Below are 26,841 nucleotides of genomic sequence, written 5' to 3'. Positions count from 1 at the left end.
TGACAACCAAATCTACATCTCTGCCCCCGCTCTCTCCCCCTCACTTTGTCTCTCCTCCCTCAGTCGATCAATGATATTTATTGAGCACTTACTATGTGTTAAGTGAACTAAGTGTATTTGCATTTACTAAGTGTACTGTGTGCTAAGCACTGTACTAAGTGCTAGGGAGAGGACAGCACCAGATAGCGCCACCATCTTTCCTGTCTCACAAGCCTGGAACTGAGCATTACGCTCGACTCATCTCTCTCATTCAACCCACATATTGCTTCAGCACTTAGAACAGTGCTTGGCACATAGTAAGTGCTTAACAAAAACTATAAAAAAAATCTGTCACCAGATCCTGTCAGTTCAGTCTTCCCAGCATCGCTAAAATCTACCCTTTCATCTCCATCTAAACTGCTACCTCCTCATCAAACAGAAACTCCTTACTATCGGCTTCAAAGCACTCAATCAGCTTGTCCCCTCCTACTTTACCTTGCTGCTTTCTTACTACAACCCAGCATACACACTCTGTACCTCTAATGCCAACCTACTCATTGTAAATCGATCTCATCTATCTCACCGCTGATCTCCTGCCCATGCCCTGTCTCTGGCCTGGAACACCCTCCCTTCTCATTTCGAACAGACAATTATTCTCCCCCGCTTCAGAGCCTTATTGAAGGCACATCTCCACCAAGAGGCTCTCCCCGATTAAACCTTCCTTTCCTCTTCTCCCACTCCCCTCTGCATCATCCTGACTTTCTCCCTTCGTTCATCCACCTCCCAGCCCCACAGCACTTAAGCAGGGGTATACCCATTCCATTCCTAGCTTGGGCAGTGGCTAGTGAGTGGAAGGCCATCTGCTACAAGTCAAAACTCCCCTTTGCTGGGCAGCAGCGGCACCGGAGAGAGTCGAGGGTAGAGACTCGAGTTTACTGCGCGGAAGGAGGCAATGGTAAACTGCTTCCATATTTTTACCAAGAAAACTCTATAGATACACTACCTGAATGATTGCAGATGGAGGCGGGGGCACAAGACAAGACAAGATTATACTACACTGCCGAGTTATTTGAGAAACCTCTCCACATCTGACATGCCAGTCTTAGGTTGTGAACCCCACAAGAGACAGAGACCATTCGTATTCTCTGTCAATGCTTAGTACATTGTGCTCTCTGCATGCAGTAAAGTGCTTAATGAGTACTATTACTACTAGTCTTCTGGGAGGCTTTGTTTTATAATCTCACCACTGTGCCTGGAAGAGCGATCTACCGCACATCCATTTTATAGTGATCAGTTTCTTGGCAGTGAGTGAAACCCGAGTGAACCTGAGACATTATTCTTGGCAGAGGGAAACGGAGTGCAGTTGGAAATCTCTGCGGAAGATCTGCACATCTGCACCAATCAAAATGACAATAGCAAACCGTTACTGCATACTAGGTGACCTAGGATCAACTCTGGGACATTTTAAGGGCACAGAAGGGGCAGAGGCCTCTACGGATCTGGGAATCTGAACAATTCAGAGTAGAGGGAGGAGTTGGCACTCTGCTCACCTGACTCCAACCTCACTGTCTCTAAAGGGATTCTTCCTGGAAGCCATCCAGGTAGTAGCTCGGGTCCGTATGTCCTTTTACAAAGAAGCTGGGGATAGTGGTTGAACAAAATTACAGAAGAACCCTAGCGTGGCCAAACATTCTCACACAATATCCTCTCACTCATTTCAGGAAAGACAGGTTTATGGCAACACTGCTGAGGCTCAGGCTCTTTATTAGTCATTCTTTGGGATAAGAGTCAGGACTGGCTTCAGGCAAGGAAAGATTTTGTTTGCCGTCCAGCCCGGTACGAACTCATCACATGATGCCTTATGCTCACACAGCGTGACGTAATGATGTCATTCCAAAGTGCATTGGAAACCCCAAACCTAAGCTCCCTCTAGACTGTAAACTCATTGTGGCAGGGAAGGTGTATGTTTATTGTTGCCTTATACTCTCCCAAGCGCTTAGTACAGTGCTCTCAGTAAATACGACCGACTGAATCTCTCTGGGGACCTCTGTCTCACCTCCTTGTCCTGGAGCCGCTGCATTCTCTCCTTCTCTGCCACTGGTGGCCCCAGTGCTGCCTCTGACCCGGGCGAGTGCTAGCAAATGGCACACCATGGCCCTACTACCCCCATGGTACCTCCCAATATGCCCCCTGTTAGGGTATGGAGGAGGGGGCCTCTGTGGAGAATCCTGTGCCCCATCTACAGCCTGCTCTCAGTCATCCGCTGGAAGGGGATAAGTGAAGAAGTACATCATTGACATTCATGGGTAATCCAAAGCCCTTATTTTATCCAATATTTTAATCTACTCCATACCTCTCCACTCCTCATAAAACCCCAGTGGTTACCCATCCACCTCCACATCCAACAGAAACTCCTTCCCCATAGGCTTTAAGGCACCCAATGGACTCTCCCCTTCTTATCTTATCTCACTGATCTCCTGATCTACCCCCTAATGCCAACCTACTCTCTATACCTCAATCTCATTTATCTCACCACTTACCCCTCTCCCACATCCTCCCTTGGGCCTGGAACTCTCTCCCCTTTCGTGTCTAACCAACCACCACTCTCCCAACTTCAGAACCCTCTTAAAGTCCCACCTCTTCCAAGAGGCCTTCCCCAACCAAACCTTCATTTCCCTATCCTCCCCATGTTGACTACACACTTGGCTATGAACCCCTTAAACACTTTGATACTCACCACAGCCCCACAGCTCTTAGGTACATAGCCTTATACTCTACTATTTCTTCTATCTGTAGTTTATTTTAATGTCTGTCTCCCCCCGTTGACTGTGAACTCCCTGTGGACAAGGATCATATCCAACTTTATTGCACTGTATCCTCCCAAGCACTTAGTACAACAGCCTGCACCCGGGAAGTGCTCAATAAATGCCATTGATAATAATCATTGATAATAATTATGGTACTTTTAAAGTGCTTACTATGCACCAAGCACTGTTCTAAGCACTGGGGTAGATACACTTTATTATTATTATTATTAATAATAATAATAATGGTATTTGTTAAGTGCTTACTATGTGCCAAGCACTGTTCTAAGCCCTGGGGAGATATAAGGTAATCAGGTTGTCCCATGTGGGGCTCACAGTCTTTAATCCCCTTGTACTTCCCAAGCGCTTAGTACAGTGCTCTGCACACAGTAAGCACTCAATAAATACAATTGAATAAATGAATTAGGTAACTGAGGCACAGAGAAGTTAAGTAACTTGCCCAAAGTCACACAGCTGACAAATGGTGGAGCCAGGATGAGAACCCACAACCTCTAACTCCTAAGCCTGTGCTCTTTCCACTGAGCCATGCTGCTTCTCTAATTTAATCAGGTTGGACACAATCCCTATCCTACAAGGGGCTCACACTCATAGTCCCAGGTTTACAGCTGAGGTAACTGAGGCAGGTCCTTCAGTAAACATGTAGTGGAGCAGGATTAGAACTCAGGTCCTTCTGACTCCCAAGCCCGTGCTCTAACACCAAACTTTTTTTTATAACCGACCTGTCAATAAGTAATCTAACAGGGTTTCATCTACCTTTTTATTCCCCTTATCAGTGACTTTCTTCCTTTATCAGGGAAGAAAGAATGCAAAAAGGAGCCAGAAACTGAATAAACAGCCTTGAGACAATCAGAAGTCAGCTCTAGTAGGACTTGACTTGCTTTGCTGAGCATGAATGCTGCCTGATACCATTCATTCATTCAATTGTATTTTTTGAGCGCTTACTGTGTGCAAAGCACTGTACTAAGCGCTTGGGAAGTACAAGTCAGCAACATATAGTGACGGTCCCTACCCAACAATGGGCTCACAGAAGGAGTCAGTGGGAAGTATCACCGTTCTTCTGCAGGATGCATCCAGAGTCCTTGTCTGCTTGGCAGTGTGTTAGGGACATTAGCCAATGGGCAGGGGGCAGGGAGCACTTGCAGATATAATATTACAGTCATCGTCATCATCATGGTATTTGTTAAGCGCTTACTACGTGTCAAGCACTGATCTAAGCACTGGGGTAGATACAAGTTAATCAGACTGGACACAGTCCCTGTCCCACATAGGGCTCACAGCCTAAGTAAGGCAGAACAGCTAAGTCATCCCCATTTTTCAGTTGAGGAAACTGAGGCCCAGAGAAGCTAAGTCACTTGCCCAACGTCAACAGCAGGCAAATGACAAAGCCCTGTCCTTGTCCTGCACAGGATGCACAGTCTAAGTAGAAGGGAGAACAGTTATTGAATACCCATTTTACAGATGAGGAAACTGAAGCACAGAGAAGTTAAGTGAAGTTCAGCTGCCCAAGGTCACACAGCAGGTAAGTGACAGAGATCGGATTAGAACTCAGGTCCTCTGTCTCCCAGGCCCAGACTCTTTCTTTTAGGCCAAGATGCTTCTCTAATCGACACACATCGGGAGCAGGAGGAAAAGGATAGATACAAGAATAACAACAAGAGCGTGGAAAAAATAGAGTGATTTCCCTGTTATCTATATACCCAATGTGTGTGTCTGCCTGTCCCTCTCATTGGACTGTAAGCTCCTCAAGGGAATGTCGTTATTTCACTACTCAATCAATAATAATGATAATAATAATGATGATGGTATTAGTTAAGTGCTTACTATGTGCCAGGCACTGTACTAAGTGCTGGGTACTACTGAATGAATTAACAATGAGCTCCCAGCTGCTCCCCCAAGAGTCAGAGGTCTGGGGTTCTAATCCCAGCTCCACCATTGTCTGCTGGGTGGTCTTGGGTAAGTCACTTAACTTCTCTTTGCCTCAGTTTCCTCATCTGCAAAATGGGGATTAAATCCTCCTTCCTCTGACTTAAACTGTGAGCCCCACATGGGACAGTGACTGTTTCCAACCTGATGATCTTGTTTCAACCCCAGCTCTTAGTTAAAATGGCTGGCACATAGTTTGAGCTTAACATATACCATTAAAAAAAAAAAAATAAGGGACAGGATTGGACCAAGTCCGAATCCAATTTAAATCAAACGTAACCGGAGAGCCGAAGCTGTTTCTGATGAATTCGTTTAGAAAAGCAGTACTAGACCCAGATGACTCTGAGACAAGTGACTGCCAGAATCAGTAATACATTGATTGTGGTAACCAATAATGTAATGCTAATGCTCCCATTGCTAGCTCCTGAGACTCTACCAATGGGGAGGGGACACCTAGCTTCCTTCTTGTCTGGTAAAAGCCAGCTTGGGCCTGTTTGGAGGCAAGAATCACTCCCTAAAAGATGGTGCTTTTGGCTCTTGCATCACCCCTCTGGCCTGCCTGCCAGTTTCCCATCACCAGTCACGCCCTCCGGTGGGATTTAGCCTTGGGGGCAGGCCTTGCCCTGCCCGGACCAACCGGGTCCCATCCTTGCAGAAAGCACAGGAGAGGAAGGTATTTTCTTTCCCCATGCCAGTTCCTGATTTCTCTCTGTGCACCTATCCCGGATCATTAATCCCCCCCTGGGGGCAGAGTCAGGCTCAAGGTCAGCCACATCAGTGACATCACCAAAGCCCAGCTGAACAAGTAACCAGGTAGGGTGGGCATGGTATAGTAGAGAAAGAGGGCTAGTGCGTCAGTGCACAAAAAGAAAATGTTTCTGTCTGTGGAAACACCTACACAAAAATAACACCTCTTTACTGCTAGGCTCTTCTGAGAACTAACAATTCAGAACGTGTCTGAAATATGGTAGCTGCTCCACCCCTTCAGCCTGAAATTACGCTACTGAAACTCAGCTCATTTTTAGTAATGATGGACACCTTTAAGTGTGGGTTGACCTACGCTCCTTCACTAGACCGCAAGCTTCTTGAGAGCAGGGAGAGGGTCTACTAACTCTAGTCAACTCTCCTAAGCACTTACTACAGTGCTTTGAACACAGTTGACATACGCTCCTGGAGGGAAGGGATTGTGTCTACTAACTCTAATGAACTCTCTCAAGTGCTTAGTACAGTAAGTTCAGTAAGTCGCTCCATTTGCGAGAGAGGACAACCTGTTAGCTGGCCCATTACCAACCGGAATTGTCTACAAACTGGACTTTCTCATGTGATTTTTCAAGAACGTGTGGCCTAGTGGATAGAGCCCGGGCTTGGGAATCAGAGGACCTGGGTTCTAATCCTGGTTCCACCACTTGTCTGCTGTGTGACCTTGGACAAGTCATTTAACTTCTCTGTGTCTCAGTTACCTCATCTGTAAAATGGGGGTTAAGACTGCGAGCCCCTTGTGGGACAGGGATTGCGTCCAACCTGATTACTTTGTGTCTACCACAGCGCTTAGAACAGTACTTGGCATATAGTAAGCGCTTGACAAATACCATTATTATTATTGTTTTTATCAAAGTGTGTTGCACATGGTTTGTACATATTTATTACTCTATTTTACTTGTACATATTCTATTTATACCTGTATATATGGTTGTACATATTTATTACTCTATTTATTTATTTATTTTACTTGTACATATCTATCCTATTTATTTTATTTTGTTAGTATGTTTGGTTTTGTTCTCTGTCTCCCCCTTTTAGACTGTGAGCCCACTGTTGGGTAGGGACTGTCTCCATGTGTTGCCAATTTGTACTTCCCAAGCGCTTAGTACAGTGCTCTGCACATAGTAAGCGCTCAATAAATACGATTGATGATGATGATGATGATGATGGTCAACTTTAAACTCCCCGAGGGCTGGGACCATGTCTATTAACTTCAGTGTACTCTATCAAGTGCTTAGTAAGTTGCTCCGCATCTAGTAGGTGCTCAATAAATACCCCTGATTGATAGCATTGAACTAGGGCAATGGACCCGATGTCCAGAAATGGGGGGGCCGTTTATGGATTTTGAGGTTTTGTCGTTCCACCCCATTAGGGTCTCGCCCTCAGTTGGGATGACGGGATGGACCCCCTGGCCCGGCGGCAGGGCCATGACGGCGGCGGGCAGAAGAGGCAGTCCAGTGCTGCTGCCCCTGGAGCTCTTCTGGCCCATCTGGAGTCAGTCACCAGGTGGGGGTTTCCAGCCCGGCCAGAACTATGTTTTCGCCTGCGCTGGAAATCCCCTATCGAAGAGGGCCCTAGAGCGGGCCAGGAAGGCCATGATGAAAGCCAGCAGGATATTGCTGAGGCCACCGTAGCTTCCACCTGGCGACAGAGGAGGAGGGCGCAGAGGGGCTGAGGGTCACCCCTAATCTAATCTCACCTACTGTGTGATCTTGGGCAAGTCACTTCACTTCTCTGGGCCTCAGTTCCCTCATCTGCAAAATGGGGATTCAGTCCCTGTTCTCCCCCCTACATAGACTGTGAGCCCTAGGTAGGACCTGATGATCGTCTATTTACCCCAGCGCTTAGTACAGTGCTTGGTATACAGTAAGCGCTGTTATTATTATTCAATTATTATTAGCGGCGGTGGCCCAGGAAGAAGATGGTGGCAGTGATGATGTGACTGCGAGCCCGTTGTTGGGTAGGGATTGTCTCTGTTGCCGAATTGTACTTTTTAAGCACTTAGTACTGTGCTCTGCACACAGTAAGTGCTCAATAAATGCGACTGAATGAATGAATGAATGATGGAGGCCTATAACCCCTTCCTGTTCCCCATCCTTTTTGCCCCACCCTGGCACTGTGTCTACTTAGTCCAGCCTCCTTTCTGTTGTTGTTGTTTTTCTTAAGCGCTTACTATATAATGATGGTATTTGTTATGCGCTTACTATGTGCCAGGCACTGTACTAAGCGCTGGGGTGGATACAAGCAAATTGAGTTGGACATAGTCCCTCTCCCATGTGGGGCTCGCAGTCTCAATCCCCATTTTACAGATGAGATAACTGAGGCCCAGAGAAGTGAAGTGACTTGCCCAAGGTCACACAGCAGACAAGCGGCAGAGCCGGGATTAGAACCCATGACCTCCGGACTCCCAGGCCCGGCTCTAGCCACTACGCCATGCTGCTTCTCAAACATTATACGTCAAACACTGTTCTGAGTGATGGGGTAGGTACAGGTCAATTAGGCTGGCCGCAGTCCCTGTCTCGCATGGGGCTCAAAGTCTAAGTAGGAGGGAGAACAGGTATTGAAACCCCATTTTACAATTGAGGAAACTGAGGGACAGAGAAGTCAAGTGACTTACCCAAGATTACACAGCAAGCAATTGGCAGAGCAGGGATTAGAACCCAGGTCCTCTGACTCCAAAGCCCGTGCTCTTTCCACTAGGCCACGCTACATCTCCTTCAGATCAGGCCTCGGTCCCCGCCCTAAGGAGACCAAATTTGGGTCATTTTAAATGAGAGGTTGGCCAGACAACCTCATCTCCCCGACGTGATCCAGGCTGGAGATGACCACGGGCTAGGCTAGACCTCCTGGGGCCTTCCCCAGTCTACAGCTGCTAAACGACCTTGAGCAAGTCATTTAACTTCTCTGTGCCTCAGTTACTTTATCTGTAAAACGGGGATTAAGACTGTGAGTCCTGTGTGGGAAAGGGACCGACTCCAACCCGATTACCTTCTATATACTCCAACACGTAGTACGGTGCCGGGCACATCATTGAGTGCTTAACAAATACCATTATTTAGTATTATCATTGTTATCATTATTATTGCTACAGCTTTCTCCTTTGGGCTGGGGCTTCCAACCCAACAGGCCACCTGGGGGAAAGGGGTGGGACCACACCGGGATCGGCCTTCTGGCTTTCTGGATCCCGGATTGGGCCATCCCGTAGCAGGCACCATTGCTGAGTCACCCCGGGCTCCCTCCTGATGGTGAAGTCACTGGGGGGTGAAACCAGGAACCAGAAAGCAGGTTAAGGCTGCTGAGGAAAGGAGTTCAGAGGGAAATTTCTTGGCATTTCAAATGACAGGAAATGCGTGGGTGGCAGATTGTATCTTCTACAAAAGCACCTATTAGTCAGAAGATACTGAATCATAGGTTTCACGGCAGGAGGAGGCCCAAATGATCCCTTTCCAGGAGAGCCATTTTTTCTCTAATTTATTTCTCTGCCATAGGGAAGGGGCCGTCTGGAGACAGGATGGGACTATGTTGGGGTTATAATTTCCTTGCCCAAGTCACTGCTTTCCCACAGTTCTTATTTCCTCTCCTTACACCCATGACTCAGCAAACATTATTGTACAGGATATATTGTATCTTGAATTGGTATGTGTTATCTTGAATCTCCAATAGGGTCTCTGGCATCAGTTCCGCCACCTTGGAAATGCCTCGACTAGAACGTGCTTTAGGTGGGACGGTCACTGTTTTGGGGTTCCCTCCCACCACCTGAATGGCTTTTCAGGGTACCATTTTCAACTAGGTGGTGGAAGAGGACCCAACAGCCCGTGCAGTGGCAGGGCAGCCTGTTCTGCCACCCTTTCCTCCTTCAGCGACGCTATAGCAATGACTCTTCTAGGCCATTTTCTGGAGGTGAGACCACAGCCAGAGGTGGTTCTGGGTCAGAATTCTCCAGAGTACGTTCGATGTTGGAAGGAACCATTTTCTGGTGGCAGCCACGATGCAGGGGTCCGGACCAGACCCCCCAGACCAGCTGTGGTAGAGCCACAAAAGTGGTCTGGGCTAAGGCAGTGGAAAGAGCACAGACCTGGGAGTCAGAGGATGTGGGTTCTAATCACAGGCCCACCATGTTTGCTGCATGACCTGGGGCAAGTCATTTCACTTCTCTATACCTTAGTTACCTCATCTGTAAAATGGGGATTCAGACTGTGAGCCCCTTGTGGGACAGGGACGGTCACCAACCTGATTACCTCATATCTACCCCAGCACTTAGAACAGTGCTTGGCACATAGTACGCACTTAACAAATGCCGCAATTATTATTACTTATTGGGTGTGGGAATGTCTGCCAGTGTGGTTGCAGGGACAGTGTGTGTGTGTGCGTGCATGTGTGCATGCATGCACGCAGAGAGAAGCAGTATGGCCTAGAGGAAAGAGCCACTGGCCTGGGAGTCAGAGGATCTGGGTTCTAATTCCTGCTCCACCACATGCCTGCTGTGTGACTTTGGGCAGGTCACTTAACATCTCTGTGCCCCAGTTTCCTCATCATAAAATGGGGATTCACCTTCCTACTTAGCTTGTGAGTTCCACGTGGGACAGGGACTATGTCCAACCTGACTGACTTTAATCTACCCCAGCTCTTAGAACAGTGCTTAGCATGTAGTAAGCGCTTAACAAATATCATCATCACAATAATAATACCAACTGTACTGAACTCTCCAAAGCACTTAATATACTGTTCTGCACAAAGTAAGTGCCAATAAATGCCACTGATTGACTAAAATTGTTTGAAAGGACGGTATCTTGGATAGGAATCTAATGGATGTGTGGTCATATATTGAAGACTGAAATTACAAATATGTAATGTTCTTAAAAATTTCCCATATCTGCTATAATTTAATTCTCATGGGAAAATTGCTTCATTTCAATGGCTTGCTGAATATTCTTTTCCAACCTCCGTATTTCTGGAGGATGGCTTTAGCTCCACCCTTAAATCTTCTTTTTGTGGTCTCCCATCTCAACAAGGTTGGAATAGCAGAGACCTTAGAGAACAAATCAAGATTAATACAAAGAAGAGATACAGTTTTATTAATAATTCATTTTACTAAGCACAAATCCTTTGGGGAAAGTGCATTAAAAGCTGCCAGATATGTCAATGGGAGGCAAACCTCTCACAGACACATGGTGATATATCTAAAGAAGCAAAGTGGTAACAATCACATTTCACCAGAAAAACAGATCTAGAAACTCCTTGGCCATTTAAAGGAACCACATATTTTCTGTTAAAAAATAATCTTGGAAAATTCATTGTAGTTTTTATCATCGGTATGTGTGGCACACATAGTGATATGATACATACCACAACCACTCTCAGGATCGCACCTGGAGAGTTTCCAGTTCTCTACCAGTCTCGGCTATAGGAGGGAGAGTCCCACTGTTGGGTAGGGACCGTCTCTATATGTTGCCAACTTGTACTTCCCAAGCGCTTAGTACAGTGCTCTGCACACAGTAAGCACTCAATAAATACGATTGAATGAATGAATGAACCAGAGGCCTACCCGTTCCATTCCTAGCTTGGCCAGTGGCTAGCGAGTGGAAGGCAATCTGCTACAAGTCAAAACTCAGCCGTGCTGGGCAGCAGTACAGGAGAGAGTCGAGGGTGGAGACTCAAGTTTACTGCATGGAAGGAGGCAATGGTAAACCACTTCCATATTTTTACCAAGAAAACTCTATGGATACACTACCAGAACGACTGCAGATGGAGAGCGGGGCATACTGGGAGAGATATGTCCGTGGTGTCGCTATGGCATAAGACAAAACAAGACATACCATACATATATGATTGAGCACATACTTTGTGAAAAACACTGTTCTGGGAGCTGAAAGAAATTAGTCAATTAAATGAAGAAATTAAATCAATCAACAGTATTTTTTGAGCACTTACCCTGGTGCAGAGAGCACTGTATTAAGCAACTGGGAGAATACAACAGAATTAGTAGTTAGCAGTCACAATCCCTGACCTCATTCCTTCATTCAGTCGTATTTATGAGCACTTACTGTGTGCAGAGTACTGTACTAAGCGCTTGGGAAAGTACAATATAACAAAAAACAGACCCATTCTCTGCCCACAACAAGCTCACAGTCTAGAGGAGGAGATGGACATTAATATACATAAATATATTACAGATATATACAGATATATCCGTATGTGCTGTGGGGGTGAGAGGGAGGATAAATGAAGGGAGCCAGTCAAGGTGATGGAGAAGGGAGTTGGAGAAGAGGAGAGGAGGGCTTAGTCAGGGAAGGCTTCTTGGAGGAGGCATTTGGGAGAGTACAATACAACAATAAACAGTCATTCCCTGCCTACAATGAGCTTACAGTCTAGAGTGAGGGAGACAGACATCAATACAAATAAATACAATTACAGATCTGTACATAAGTGCTGTGGGGTTGGGAGGGGTATAAATCCAAATGCAAGGGCAATGCAGAAGGGAGAGGGAATAGGGGGTTTATTCAGGGAAGGCCCCTTGGAGGAGATGTAATTTTAATAAGGCTTTGAAGGTGGGGAGAGTTAAGGAACAATCCCACATGAGAAGCAGAATAATTAGAACCCAGAGCTCATGAGTTAGATTCTCTCAGCCCATGGAACCCTGCTGGTCTGGACTGGACTGGGCTGGTCTGGTTTGGGCAGGGCTGGGCTGGGCTGAGAGAAGATCACCGTATCTAGAGTGAGTGTCTTTCAAGTTTTCCCACACATGTCAGACGGTTCTTGTGTAATTGCCCAGCTCTGAACGACCTGAAGTCAGTCATCAAATAATACACTGCTTCAGGATTCAGAGTCATAAAGGGCAGTATTTCACCTTTTACGATCCGTAACAAGGCAGGCAGAATTGCAAAGATTGTTAGGGTAATGTGGCCTTCTCAACTCTAAATTAGGGAAATCTCCTTTTCAATTACCTATTAAAAACCTAATACTCCACTGATGTGAGGTTTTATCACATTGAAAGTTGCATTGAGCATACATTTATTCTCTTAAGTGCACTGACTGCTCTAATAAAATGAAAAAACGAATTCTCTAATGGACATGACTTTAATGGCAACAACAAAAGACCTTCCTCTCTTGCTTCTTCCTTACTGAATTTTCTAATCTCTTTTCCCAACACCCTTGATGGCAGGAGCCCGCTATAAGACCTCAAAGGTTTAATAAAGTGCCCCAAACGTTCACTTCCAACTAACTTTCTTTCTCAGTGCAATGCAGTGAGACTGTCTGCCTTCTCCAGAGAAAATACCCCAACATAGCAAGCATCAGACCTTTTCTAAGTAAATATTAAATGGTGCACAGTGAAACGGATAACCAAAACATTCCCTGAGACTAGAAATGGGGAAGTATTCAAGCTTCTTAATAGTTATGAACTTCTGTGGCTTCACCGTATTTCCCAAGAAATTCAAAATCTACTGGCACTTAGGTTTTACTTTGGGGTTTCCCTGAACAGTATTGCAAATGGTTGTGAATGGTTGAGTTTTGATCTTTTGTACCAGCCTGTCATGGTCTCTGTGGGCAGTGTACTAGGCTGGGCTACCCTACCTCTGGACAAGAGAGAGATGGACTCCACATGACCACCATATGGGTGAAAGCTAGAACTGACCAGAGAGAGGACCAGCTTGGGAAAGGAGAAGTCATGGAGAAGGCAAGGAAATGAGGCAGTGGAATGGGAATCCCAGTTCCCATTCCTCCTCTTCAACTTTCCCCTTCTTCCATCTCATTTTCTTCCTCTTCTCCATTTCCTTTCACTGTCATTCCTAACTATTCCTCCCATTTCCCTTTCCTGAACTCTTTTTCCTCTACTTCTAAGTAAGGCCTGTAGATAGAAAAAGGGAAGATATTCAAATAACAAAGGCATCTAAGTTGATTTGTATAACAGAACTATGGGTGGGTGTGCATAATTGGCACCAGTGTGCTGAGGTAGTAATAATAATAATAATAATAATAATAATGGCATTTATTAAGCACTTACTATGTGCAAAGCACTGTTCTAAGCACTGGGGAAGTTACAAGGTGATCAGGTTGTCCCACAGGGGGCTCACAGTCTTAATCCTCATTTTACAGATGAGGTAACTGAGGCACAGAGAAGGTAAGTGACTTGCCCAAAGTCACATAGGTGACAGTTGGCGGAGCCGGGAATTGAACCCATGACCTCTGACTCCAAAGCCCATGCTCTTTCCATTGAGCCACGCTGTTTCATTCATTCATTCAATCGTATTTATTGAGCGCTTACTGTGTGCAGAGCATGGTACAAAGTGCTTGGGAAGTACAAATCGTCAATATATAGAGACGGTCCCTACCCAACAACGCGCTCACAGTCTAGAAGGGGAAGATGGACAACAAAACAAAACAAGTAGATAGGTGTCATTGGGTGAATATGGCCTGAGGAGAAGAAAAATGATTTTGGAATGCCTCCTGGAGGAGGTGGGATTTACAAAGGGCTTTAAAGTTAGGGAGAGCTGTTATCTAGCAGATTTGAAGGTAAGGGGAGAGTTTCAAGCAGAAAGTAGGATGTGAGAAGGGGTCAGAAGGAGTTGAAGGGCATAAGAAAGGGAAATGGGGCACAGGGAGAAGGTTAGCTTGAGGGGAACGAAAGAGTGCAAGCTTTTAATAATAATACCTTGATGGTGGTGATGATGATGATGATGACGATGGAAGAGGAGGAGTTCAGTTTTAGCTGAAAATGCTGGCAGGGTGCATTGAACCCTCAAATCTCCACCCGGAACCCTGGCATCCTGCAAACCAGCTCAATCTAGGTCCCAAGGGAGTCCTGCAGATAGCTCTGATTGGTGACACCAAAGTTCAAAATGCTTCCTCCTTGAAGAGTTGGTTAATGGAAAGAAAAAACAGGGATTTCCCCAAAATAATACAGTCTCTTCACATAGCTTCCTGACCTTGGTCAAGCAGACTCTGCTTTGGAACCCATTTTCATGGAGCCTAGACAACTTGTCACACCCATTTAATCAGCTAGATCATTGTATCTTCATCTTGCGCATTCCCCACCTTCTGCATTTTTCAGGCCCCGCATTCACTCTCTTCTGTTCATCTGGCCCGGGCCAGATGAATGCAGGTGTGTTAGGGGCGTTAGCACCTTGGGCTCAGGGAACTTGCAAGGAATAAATGGAACGCAAGATGAGCCAGGGTTGAGGCGGTCTCCGGGCACAGAGGTCAATGGCTTGGAGAGTGGGGGTGAAGACCCTGCTTTATCCCCATGTTCCCCCCAGAGTGGCCCCTGTGGTCCCCTCCCTGCAGCCTGAACCCCCATACCACCCCACCCACACCAAATCCAGTCAGCCTCCTGGAGTTTCTTCGCTTGGGCCCAAAAGTGAGCCAGTGAAAGCTTTGTTGCCCTCTGTGGTGGCTGAACTGGGGCTGGCTGATGGGCTGAGCTGGGAGGAGATGCTAATTATGATACTTTATATTTGCTAAACGTTTACTATGTGTCAAGCACTGTTCTAAGTGCCAGGGCAGATGCAAGGCTATCAGGTTGGACACAGTCCCTGTCCCACCTGGGGCTACCAGTCTAGGTAGGAGGGATTAGGATTTAATTCCCATTTTCCACATGAGGGAGGCACAGAGAAGTTAAGTGACTTGCCTGAGATCACACAGCAGACAAACGTCAGAGCCGGGACTAGAATCCAGGTCCTCTGACTCCCGGGCCCGTGCTCTTTCCACTAGGCCATGCTGCTTCCCATGACTCTTGGTGAGAATCACTTCCTTGTTTCTCCAGCTTGGTGAAAAAAGGCACGTTTTAGGCTCAGTTACTTTGTAACCCTGGATCACCTTGACCCCTGTCCTCTGACCCTGCTTCCAGGCATAGTAGAATGTACCCTGTACATGAGACAGTCCCTCTAAGCATTAGCAGAGGCAGAATAATGAGATCCCTTGACTGGGAACTCGAATAATTCTTTGAGACCAGAGCAGTTTCTGAGATTAATTAATCCAAGCTTTAATGAAAATACCCAGAAAATAATTCAACCTGGTACACTATAAAGCATTCTAAAGCAATGACAACTTGCAAGAAATTCCTAGGTAAATCTTGTGAAAAATTGGAAAAATGTAAGGCATAATCACTTCATTAGAACACCTAGTGCTTTACAAAGAGCCCAGTAGGAAAAAAGAAAGACATTTCGAAGGTCTACTAAATCTAATTAAATGTCTTTCTGGTCATTGGTCTTACTTGTTGACATGCTACACAAAGGCCAAAGACATATTTGGTTTTATGATTCTTAATATAGACATATATAGACATATATAGACATATATCCCAGCATCTAAAACTCCTCGTGTCAAGCGCCTGACAGAACAACAAAATGATTAAAGGGAGTTTGGCAGCTGTAATGAAAAGGTTTCATTGTTTGAGAATAATGTTTAATATTCAGTGGCCAGAGTCGAGTGCTCAGTGTGTGTGTGTGTGTGTGCGCGCGCACGCGTGTGTGTCTGAGTACTTTGACGAAGGTCACTCACTGCTGCTAATCTCCTCACCGTGCCTCGTTCTCGCCTGTCCCGCCGTCGACACCCGGCCCACGTCATCCCCCTGGCCTGGAATGCCCTCCCTCCCAACATCCACCAAGCTAGCTCTCTTCCTCCCTTCAAGGCCCTACTGAGAGCTCACCTCCTCCAGGAGGCCTTCCCAGACTGAGCCCCCTCCTTCCTCTCCCCCTCCTCCCCCTTCCATCCCCCTCATCTTGCCTCCTTCCCTTCCCCACAGCACCTGTATATATGTATATACGATTGTACATATTTTTTACTCTATTTATTTATTTATTTATTTTACTTGTACATATCTATTCTATTTATTTTATTTTGTTAATATGTTTGGTTTTGTTCTCTGTCTCCCCCTTCTAGACTGTGAGCCCACTGTTGGGTAGGGACCGTCTCTATAAGTTGCCAACTTGTACTTCCCAAGCACTTAGTACAGTGCTCTGTACACAGTAAGCGCTCAATAAATACGATTGATTGATTGAAATGTGATTCTTCACGTTACATAAAGGCTTGAATGGGAAGTTTAGAAACGAGGGCCCTCCCCCACCTTCCTCTAGGCAACTCCAAGAATACTATTCTATCACTGGACCATCTGATGAACAGAAACTTGCATAAACAATTGACCAGAATCCTAACAGGACAGATTTGTTTTGGAGACTACTGCTCTCTGAACTTCCCGAAATTTGGTGTACATACAAACTAATCAGGTTGGACCCAATCTGTATCCCACACAGGGCTCATGGTCTCAATCCCTGTTTTACAGTTGAGGCAACTGAGGCACAGAGAAGTTAAGTGACTTGCCTAACGTCACAAAGCGGACGAGTGGTGGAGGCAGGATTAGAACCTAGGTCCTTCTATCAGGCCTGTGCTCTACCCATTAGGCCATGCTGCCCACAGGCGCTTCCAGTCTAGAAGGAAATGAAGGCAGTGGGTGTGTACAACCCACTTGAAGAGTTTAGATAAGAATGACAGCATTCAAATCAATCAATCAATCAATCGTATTTATTGAGCACTTACTGTGTGCAGAGCACTGTACTAAGCGCTTGGGAAGTACAAGCTGGCAACTTATAGAGACGGTCCCTACCCAACAGTGGGCTCACAGTCTAGAAGAGGGAGACAGAGAACAAAACCAAACATATTAACAAAATAAAATAGATATGTACAAGTAAAATAAATAAATAAATAGTGTAATAAATATGTACAAACATATATACAGGTATGAATAAATGAAAAAGAGAGTGAGCAATCTGGGTTCTTTTTAATCAACTAGAAGTTGACCAACATCTGAAAATTAGCTGCCCCAAATATTCTGATCAAAGTCAGTTCCAGAGCCCTGGAACCATGTGTGAATCTGCTGAGGTGGATGGATTTTACCTTTGGGTTGTTGATCCAGCTCATCTGAATAAGATTTTCTGCTCCCTAAGGGCAGAGAGCAGGCTTTTTCTATCTTGTGTATGCCTGTTCCATTGTTCCTGCCACCCACCATCCACCCGGGAAGTCCTCAATCAGTATTATTAGTGATCATAACAAGAAAAACAACAATTATTATTATTATAAAGCAGCATGGCGGAGTGGATAGAGCCCGGGCTCGGGAGTCAGAAGATCATGGGTTCTAATCCCGGCTCTGCCACTTGTCTGCTGTGCGGGCCTGGGCAAGTCACTTAGCTTCTCCGTGCCTCAGTTACCTCATCTGTAAAATGGGGATTGAGACTGTGAGCTCCACATGGACAGGGACTATGTTCAACCCAATTTTCAGGTATCAACTCCAGCGCTTAGTATAGTGCCTGGCACATAATAAGCACTTTACAAATACCACAATTATCATTATAGTATTTGTTAAACTCTTACTATGTGCCAAGCACTGTACTAAGCGCTGGATTGGATACCAGCAAATTGGGTTGGACACAGTCCCTGTCCCACAAGGGGTTCCCAGTGACAATGATGATCACAACAGAAAATCTAAGAAACTTCTGAAACATGACAGACAGAAATTCCCAAGAAGCCCCTCACCTAAAGAGCTGCAAGATGTATCTTTCCCTAAGAGGAAGAAGTGCAGGAGAGGAACAGACCATGTGAGCCATTATGCTTTTGAAACGAGAGATGAGTTGTTGGCCTAAATCAGGTGTGTTAAGTTTACTGGTAAGCTGCGGAGGAGGAGGAGGCAGGGAGTGGCCACCAACACCCTAGAAGCAGCATGATGTAGTGGCTAGAGCACGGGCCTGGGAGGGAGAAAGTCATGGTTTCTAATCCCAGCTCTGCCACTTGTCTGGTGCGTGACCTTGGGCAAGTCACTTCACTTCTCTGGGCCTTAGTTACCGCATCTATCAAATGGGGAATGAGACTGTGAGCCCCGTGTGGGATCGGGACTGTGCCCAACCTGTTTCGCTTGTTCCACCCCAGTGCTTAGTACAGTGTCTGGCACACAGTAAGTGCTCAGTAAATACCACGATTATTATTATTATTACACACACACAACACACATGTAGAGTCTCATACATATATAAATACCACAATTATTATTATTACACACACAAACATACACACACACACACACATAGATTCTCATACACATCCACAGATTCTCTCACCCATCTATAGGGATTCTCACCCCTATCCAACACACACACACACATATACACACCCCGTTCACATGTATATATGGAGATTCTCACACCTGAAGATTTACACCCACAGAGACTGTAACCCCACCACACACAAATATAGGTTCACACACATATGTGGGAATTCTCACACAAAGGTTAGCACCCACAGAACTTCCGAGTCCTCCCACACATAGATTCTCACCCACCCAGAGAGATTCTTGCACACACATGAAGATTCTGAAACTAACCTGAAGGATTTCTTTCCCCTCAGCAGACACACAGTCAGAGACTGGGACCCAGAGATTTGCATACGCATGCTTAGAAAAGCAGCATGGTCTGGTGGAAAGAGCACTGGACTGGAAGCCAGAAGGCCTGGATCCGATCCCAGCTCCACCTCCTGCCTGCTGTGTGACCTTAGACAAGTCACTTCACTTCTCTGAGCCTCAGTTTCCTCATTTGTAGATTTTTGGACTATGAGTCCCCTGTAAAGGACAGAAACTGTTTCTAGATCACATCTGTGTGTTCTTTCCCAGCACTTAAGTGTTCTGCATCCAGTAAATGCTCAATAAATCTACGACTACTACTGGATCGTAAGATCCTTATGGGCAGGGATCGTGTTTACCACCTCAGTTGCACTGAACTCTTCCAAGAGCTTAATAATAATAATGATAATGTGGTATTTGTTAAGCACTTGCTATGTGCCAGGCACTGTACTAAGTGCTGGGGTGAATACAAGTAAATCTGGTTGGACACAGGGCTCACAGTCTTAATCCCCATTTTCCAGATGAGGTAACTGAGGCACAGAGAAGTGAAGTGACTTGCCCAATGTCACACAGCAGAGAAGTGATGGAGCCGAAATTAGAACCCATGACCTTTTGGTTCCCAGGCCCGTGTTCTATACACTAGGCCATGCTGCTTCTCTAGTACAGTGCTCTGCACACAGTAAACACTCAATAATAAGATTAATCGATTAATTGTGCTCCCTTCCTCTCAGTCTGTAAACCCCATGTGACACAGGGATGATGAGAAGCAGCATGGCCTAGTGGACAGAGCACGGGCCTGGGAGTCAGAAGGTTGTGAGTTCTAATCCTGCTCTGCCACTTGCCTACTGTGTGACCTTGAGTAAGTCACTTAACTTCTCTGTGCCTCAGTTTCCTCATCTGTAAAATGGGTATTAAGACTGTGAGCCCCATGTAGGACAGGGACCGTGTCCAACCCGATTTGCTTGTACCCACCGCAGCGTTTAGTACAGTGCCTGGCACAAAGTGAGTGCTTAACAAATACCAGAATTATTATTGTTATTACTACTACTAATAATAATGATGGCATTTATTAAGCACTTACTATGCGCAAAGCACTGTTTTAAGCACTGGGGAGCTTACAAGGTGATCAGGTTGTCCCACATGGGGCTCACAGTCCTAATCCTCATTTTACAGATGAGGTAACTGAGGCATAGAGAAGTGAAGTGACTTGCCCAAAGTCACACAGCTGACAAGTGTAGTTTGAGATGAATGAAGGAAAGAAGTGTGCCAGCTGGAAGGAAGTAGAAGAAAATGAATAAGTAGGAGGAAAGAAGTTGATTGGGAACCTCAAAGCCTATCAATCAATCAATCATATTTATTGAGTGCTTACTGTGTGCAGAGCACTATACTAAGTGCTTGGGAAAGTACGATATAATGATATAAAATTTGGTAGACACATTCCCTGCCCACAGTCAGCTTAGGAGTTTCTGTTTAGTGCAAAGACTATGACTATGAAGAGTGAGGAGACGGGAAAAAAGATGGTTTAGAAAAATTCCCTGGGCAGTAGAGAGAAGTTCCTCCAAGAAACCTTTCCTGACTAAGGCCTCCTCTCCTCTTTTCCCACTCCCTTCGGTGTCACCCTAACTTGCTCACTCCATTCATCCTACCTCCCATCCCCACAGCACATATGTATAGATCTGTAATTTATTCATTTATTTATATTAATGTCTGCACATTCCCTGCCCACAGTCAGCTTAGGAGTTTCTGTTTAGTGCAAAGACTATGACTATGAATAGTGAGGAGATGGGAAAAAAGATGGTTTAGAAAAATTCCCTGGGCAGTAGAGACAAGTTCCTCCAAGAAACCTTTCCTGACTAAGGCCTCCTCTCCTCTTTTCCCACTCCCTTCGGTGTCACCCTAACTTGCTCACTCCATTCATCCTACCTCCCATCCCCACAGCACATATGTATAGATCTATAATTTATTCATTTATTTATATTAATGTCTGTCTCCCCCTCTAGATTATGAGCTCGTTGTGGGCAGGAATATGTCTGTTTGTTGTTATATTGTAATTGTACTCTCCCAAGTGCTTAGTACAGTGCTTTGCACACAACAAGCGCTCAGTAAATAAGATCGAATGAATTAATGAATAAGCAAGGGCCGCTCCTGAGGCTGCCCTCTGGGGAGACTCCAGGTTTGGGCAGTGTGGCCTTGCTGGTTGCCACCGGCATGGCTGCAGTAGCCCCTGTTTGTAACCAGGTGACCAGCAGCACACAGAGCTGAGGGCTCATCCAAAGCCGGACCTGGACCAATTCTTCCACTTGCCCCCTCTCTGGTCCCCGGCCCGCCTTCCCCGGCCCAGCCTGGAGGAGAAATCTCGCGGGAACCCTGCAAGAAAGACCTTGAGTCCTACTGACTCAGCAGCATCTCTGCCAGATGTTATTTGTCTTTTTCCCTTGGAGCCGAACTGGGTCCATGCCAGGGGGTGATTTCATCCTCTGCCACCCTGCTCCAGATGACGTGGTCCCCATGGAGCCTGCCAGCCGGCCAGGGCCAGCCTGCTGAGTGGCCAGACAAGATGAAGAGCTTCTCGGAGAGGCTCTTGGTGGGAAAGGGAGCCAGGCCAGAGCCTCTGACCACAGTTGGCTCTCCGCTTCGACCATGTCGTGGAGAGCTTGGGGATCAGAACCTTCGAGAGGCAGGGAGGCAAAGCTTCTTGAGGTATGACGAGCAACCTGGCGTTCATTTCTCCCACGATGGAAGAGGTCTCTTGTCCCTCTGGCTGTCAGGGAGGGTGTTGGAGAGGTGAACATGGAAGAGGCTTGAAGATGAGGTCATTAATTGGAGGAAAGGGGGCATGGTGGTTTGGGAAACTCTGGTACGTCTCCACCCATGTCTCAGAAGAAAGCGGGGAGAACCTAACTGCGTGTTGGGAGAAGCGGCCTTGGCTTAGTGGAAAGAGCACAGGCTTGGGAGTCAGAGGATGTGGGTTCTAATCCCAGCTCCGCCACTTGTCTGCTGTGTGACCTGGGCAAGACACTAAACTTCTCTGTGCCTCAGTTATCTCATCTGTAAAGTGGGGATTGAAACTGTGAGCCCCACTTGGGATGACCTGATTACCCTGTATCTACCTTAGTGCTTAGAACAGTGCTTGGCACATAATAAGCACTTAACAAATACCATCATTATTATTATCATCATTATTATTAGTAGAGGTCAGCTACCCACCAGGAGGAAGCTGGGAGTGTTCAGGTGAGATTTCTAGGGGTGGAGCCATTACGCATCCATGGGATGCCCACTGAGGTCACTTGTCTGCTGGGTGACCTTGGGAAGTAACTTAACTTCTCTGTGCCAGAGTTACCTCATCTGTAAAATGGAGATTACCACTGTGAGCCCCACGTGAGACATGAACTGTGTCCAGCCTGATTACTTTGTATCTCCCCATGCTTAGAACAGTACCTGACACACAATAAGTGCTTAACAAATACTATAAAAAAAATCGGGGAGAGAAGTGATCATTTTATTTGGGACTTGGGATAAAAGAAAAGTAGCCTCAGAGACCAGGACCTGGGTTCTAATCCCAGCTTTGTTCTTTGCCTAGGGATGGAGAAGGTTGGGGGAAGCTCAGGTTAGGGTATGATTCTGGTCCAGGAAGCTCACTGCTTTACTTCAACCTCTTAAAAAAACTTCTTATGACTCTTGTCTACAGCCAGATGTTCTGTGGTGTCTTTTCTGCATGATTCTCGCTTTCATTTGTCAGTATTTTCTTAGCTAGTGAGGACTGCCAGGTGGTGAAAATGCAAAGTGAGGAAAAGGCAAATGAAGATCACTTGCTGGCCTGGTCTAGAAGGGAGCAAACCCCCCCCCCTCCCCCCCCAACATACATGCACATACATACACACACACACACACAAGCACGTGAATGTACACACATAATGTTCTAATCTCGGCTCCGACACTTGTCAGATGTGTGACCTTGGGCAAATCACTTCACTTCTCTGTGCCTCAATTACCTCATTTGTAAAATGGGGATGAAGACTGTGAGCCCCACGTGGGACAACCTAATTACCTTGTATCTCCCCCAGCGCTTAGAACAGTGCTTGGCACACAGTAAGCGCTTAACAAATACCATCATTCATTCAGTGCTTAGAACAGTGCTTGACACATAGTAAGTGCTTAACAAATACCATCATCATCATCACATAAACATTCACACACATGCACATGTGCACACACACATGTATGTACACGTGTGGGTACATGTACTTGAAAATGGTGGAATTGCTTGATACACTGTTGATAGACACCAGGAGGAGATTAGGAAATGAAGAACCAGAAGCTGCTGGATTTGTGGGGAAGCTGTGTGGGCTAACAGAAAGAGCATAAATCTGGGAGTCCGGAGACCTTGGCTCTAATCTCAGCTCCACCATTTGCCTGCTGTGTGACCTTGGGAAAGTCATTTTACCTCTCTCTGAATGTCATCATATCTGTAAAATGGGGATAAAATGTCTGCTCTCCTTTCCTCTTAGACGGCTAGCCCCATGTGGGACAAGGGACTGTGACCCATCTGGTTGTATTGTATATACTACAGCATTTGGCACATACTAAGTGCATAACGAATATCACAATTATTAATTGTATGGCCAGACATGTAAGCTCCTTGAGGGTAGGGTTCATGTCGATGAAGTCTATTGTATTGCATTTTCCCAAGTGTTTAGAGTGCTCTTGTCACAGTAAGCACTCAATAAATACCACCAATTGATTAATCGATTCTAAAAGGAATAGGATCCCCTCCAGATCATGGAGAATACTTGTCTTCCTCATGGCAACACACTCGGGGAAGATGAGAGACTGAGACTGTACAGGAGTATAGAAAGGCAAAATCTTTGTTCTCCTTATTAGACTGTGAGCCCCATGTGGGAAGCAGCATGGCTCAGTGGAAAGAGCATGGGCTTTGGAGTCAGAGGTCATGGGTTCAAATCCCAGCTCCACCAGTTGTCAGCTGTGTGACTTTGAGCAAGTCACTTAACTTCTCTGTGCCTCAGTTACCTTATCTGTAAAATGGGGATTAAGACTGTGAGCCCCCTGTGGGACAACCCAATTACCCTGTATCTACCCCAGCACTTAGAACAGTGCTTTGCACATAGTAAGCAGTTAATAAATGCCATCACCATGTGGGACCTAAGTATCAGTATCCCAGTGCTTAGTAGAATGCTTGGCACATTGTAAGCATTTAACAAAAACTACAGTTGCTTTTTCCATTCTAGGTGAAGGAACCCAGTCAACCAACTAACCAAATGAATTTATTGCGCACCTCTTGGATGCTGAGTACTGTACAAAGAACTTGGGTGATCCGTACCCTCAAGGAGCTTACAACCTAATGGGGGAGACAGACTCTAAACCAAATTTCAGAGAGGAGGAGGTAAGAGTGTAAAGATGAATACATAAATGCTGTGGGGTGGGGCTGAAGGGCAAGGAAACAAATGCTTGGTTAGCCCAAAAGTGTTGACAAGGCAGTTTGAAGTGGGGAGTGGGGAGTTGAGATGATTAATCAGGGAAGCTCTCCTGGAGATGTACTTCCAGAAGGATTTTGAAGCTGGATAGAGCAGTGGTCTGTCCAACGTGAAGAGGAAAGCAGGGCACGTGGAAGGAAGTGCGTGTGGGAGAGTTTAGCAGTGGGAGAGATGAGAAAGTAGTTCAGCTTGACTGAATAAGTCATCTTGTCTCCTTGGTAAGAGGTAGAATGCTCTTGCCTTCCTAGAGAGAGTGTGCTAGAGCAGTTGGGGTCAGTAATCTCCACAGCTGCTTTTCCAGATAGGTGACAGAGACACAGGCGATAAGAACCCACAAGATATTCAAGGAGTGCCTGGAACTGCCATAAGCTCCTTGAAAATGGAGACAATAATAATCAATCAATGGTATTTATTGAACACTTACAGCATGCAGAGCACTGTACTAAGTTCTTGGGAAAGTACAGTATCACAGTTAGTCGACACATTCCCTGCCCACAACTAGCTTACAGTCTAGAGGACAGGACAGACATTCAAATCAATTATGGATATATTCACAAGTGCTGTGGGGCTAAGGGTGAGGTGAATATCAAGTGCTTAGAACAGTGCTTTTCACACAGTAAGTGCTTAATAAATGCCATTATTATTACTACAGATCTAAGTGCAAAGGCAATGCAGAAGGGATTGTCTCTGTTGCTGAATTGTATTTTCCAAGCGCTTAGTACAGTGCTCCGCACACAGTAAGTGCTCAATAAATTCGATTGAATGAATGCATGCATGAAAGGGAGGAGGGGAGATGGGGCCTTTTGAAGGAGTTGTAATTTTAATAAGGCTTTGAATGTGGGAAGTGTATGGTGGCCAGTAGCATATGAAATGGGTAGGGAGTTCCAGGCCAGAAGGAGGAAGTGGGAAAGAAGTCGGTGGTGAGATAGATGAGATAGAGATACAGCGAATAGGTTAATAATACTAATAATAATGATATTTCTTAAGCTCTTACTATGTGCCAAGCACTGTACTAAGCACTGGAATAAGTGCAAGATAAGTAGATCCGGTAAACATAAGGGCTCCGATTAGATTTTTCAATCAACCATATTTACTGAGAGCTTACATTTTTTAAAAATGGTATTTGTTAAGTGCTTACTATGTGCCAGTCACTGTATTAAACACTGGGGTAGATACAAGTAAATCAGTTTGGACACAGTCCATGTCTCACGTGCAGCTCACAGTCTTAATCTCCATTTTACAGATGATGTAACCGAGGCACTGAATCGATGCCTTATTGTGGCAGGAGAGTTTGCATACACCGATGAAGCTCAGAGCTATGCCACTGAGAGATAGTCTCTCGTCAGGGTTCTCCATCATGGAAAGGTCTAAGCCGAAGCATCAAAGTGGATTCACCTGTGCTGGGCAGCAGGGGCACGGGAAAGGGTCAAAGACGGATGATCAAGTGGTCAAAATGTTGATCAAAGACAACGGCAGAGACTCAAGTTTTTACCGTGCGGAAGAAGGCAAGGGTAAAGCACTTCCATATTCTTTACGAAGAAAACTCTTTGGGCTACGTACCAGAACCACTACAGATGAAGATGGGACCCACACACACAGACCCACACCACTTATCCTCAGCTCTGGGGTGGATTTAGATATCTGCGATTAGACCTTGCACAAATCTGTGCTTCTGCTCCTTTTTTTGTGTAAATGCTTCCAGCTCAGGTTCCGTTTGGAAAGAAACTCCAAAGGCAGAGCCCAGGACAGCAATGTCCAGGGCTAAATCATAAAACTAACTTGGAGGTAGAAATGTGTTTTTAAACTGCAGAGGCAGTACGGCCTATTGGAAAGGGCATGCAGGGAGTCAGGACACTGGGGTCTTAATCAAATAATAAAAATAATAATGATGATGATGGTATTTGTTAAGCATTTACTATGTGACAGGCACTGTTCTAAGCGCTGGGGTAAATATAATTGGGTTGGACACAGTCCCTGTCCCACACAGGGCTCACAGTCTTAATCCCCACTTTACAGATTAGGGAACTGAGGAGCAGAGATGTTAAATGACTTGTCCAAGGTCACACAGCAGACAAGTGGCAGAGTCAAGATTAGAACCCATGACCTTCTGACTCCCAGGCCCGTGCTCTATGACTGAGCCATGCTACTTCTCTAGAACTTGGATTTCAGTCTCATTTCGGCCACTGCCCTGCTGAGTGAACTGGGGTATGTCTATGTGCGCTCAATAAACACGATTGAATGAATGAATGTGCTTTCGTTTTCTCACCTCCAAAATCGGGATAAGGTAATTGCCCTCCTACCTCTTAGAATGTGACTAGTCTGGGACAGGGATTGCATCTGATTGGACACAGAGTTTAGCACAGTGAATTGACATCTAGGAAGTGCTTAATAAGCACCACAACTACCTCCCTTCAATTAACTGTCTTTGTATTGTAGCGGTTGTCTGGCTCTTTACTCAAAAACCTATCTGAAATACAAG

The sequence above is a fragment of the Tachyglossus aculeatus genome, chromosome X3 (genome assembly GCF_015852505.1).
Source record: "Tachyglossus aculeatus isolate mTacAcu1 chromosome X3, mTacAcu1.pri, whole genome shotgun sequence".
Lineage (NCBI taxonomy): Eukaryota > Metazoa > Chordata > Mammalia > Monotremata > Tachyglossidae > Tachyglossus > Tachyglossus aculeatus.
The sequence above is the reverse complement of the archived record's forward strand: the minus strand, read 5'-3'. Positions refer to the sequence as shown.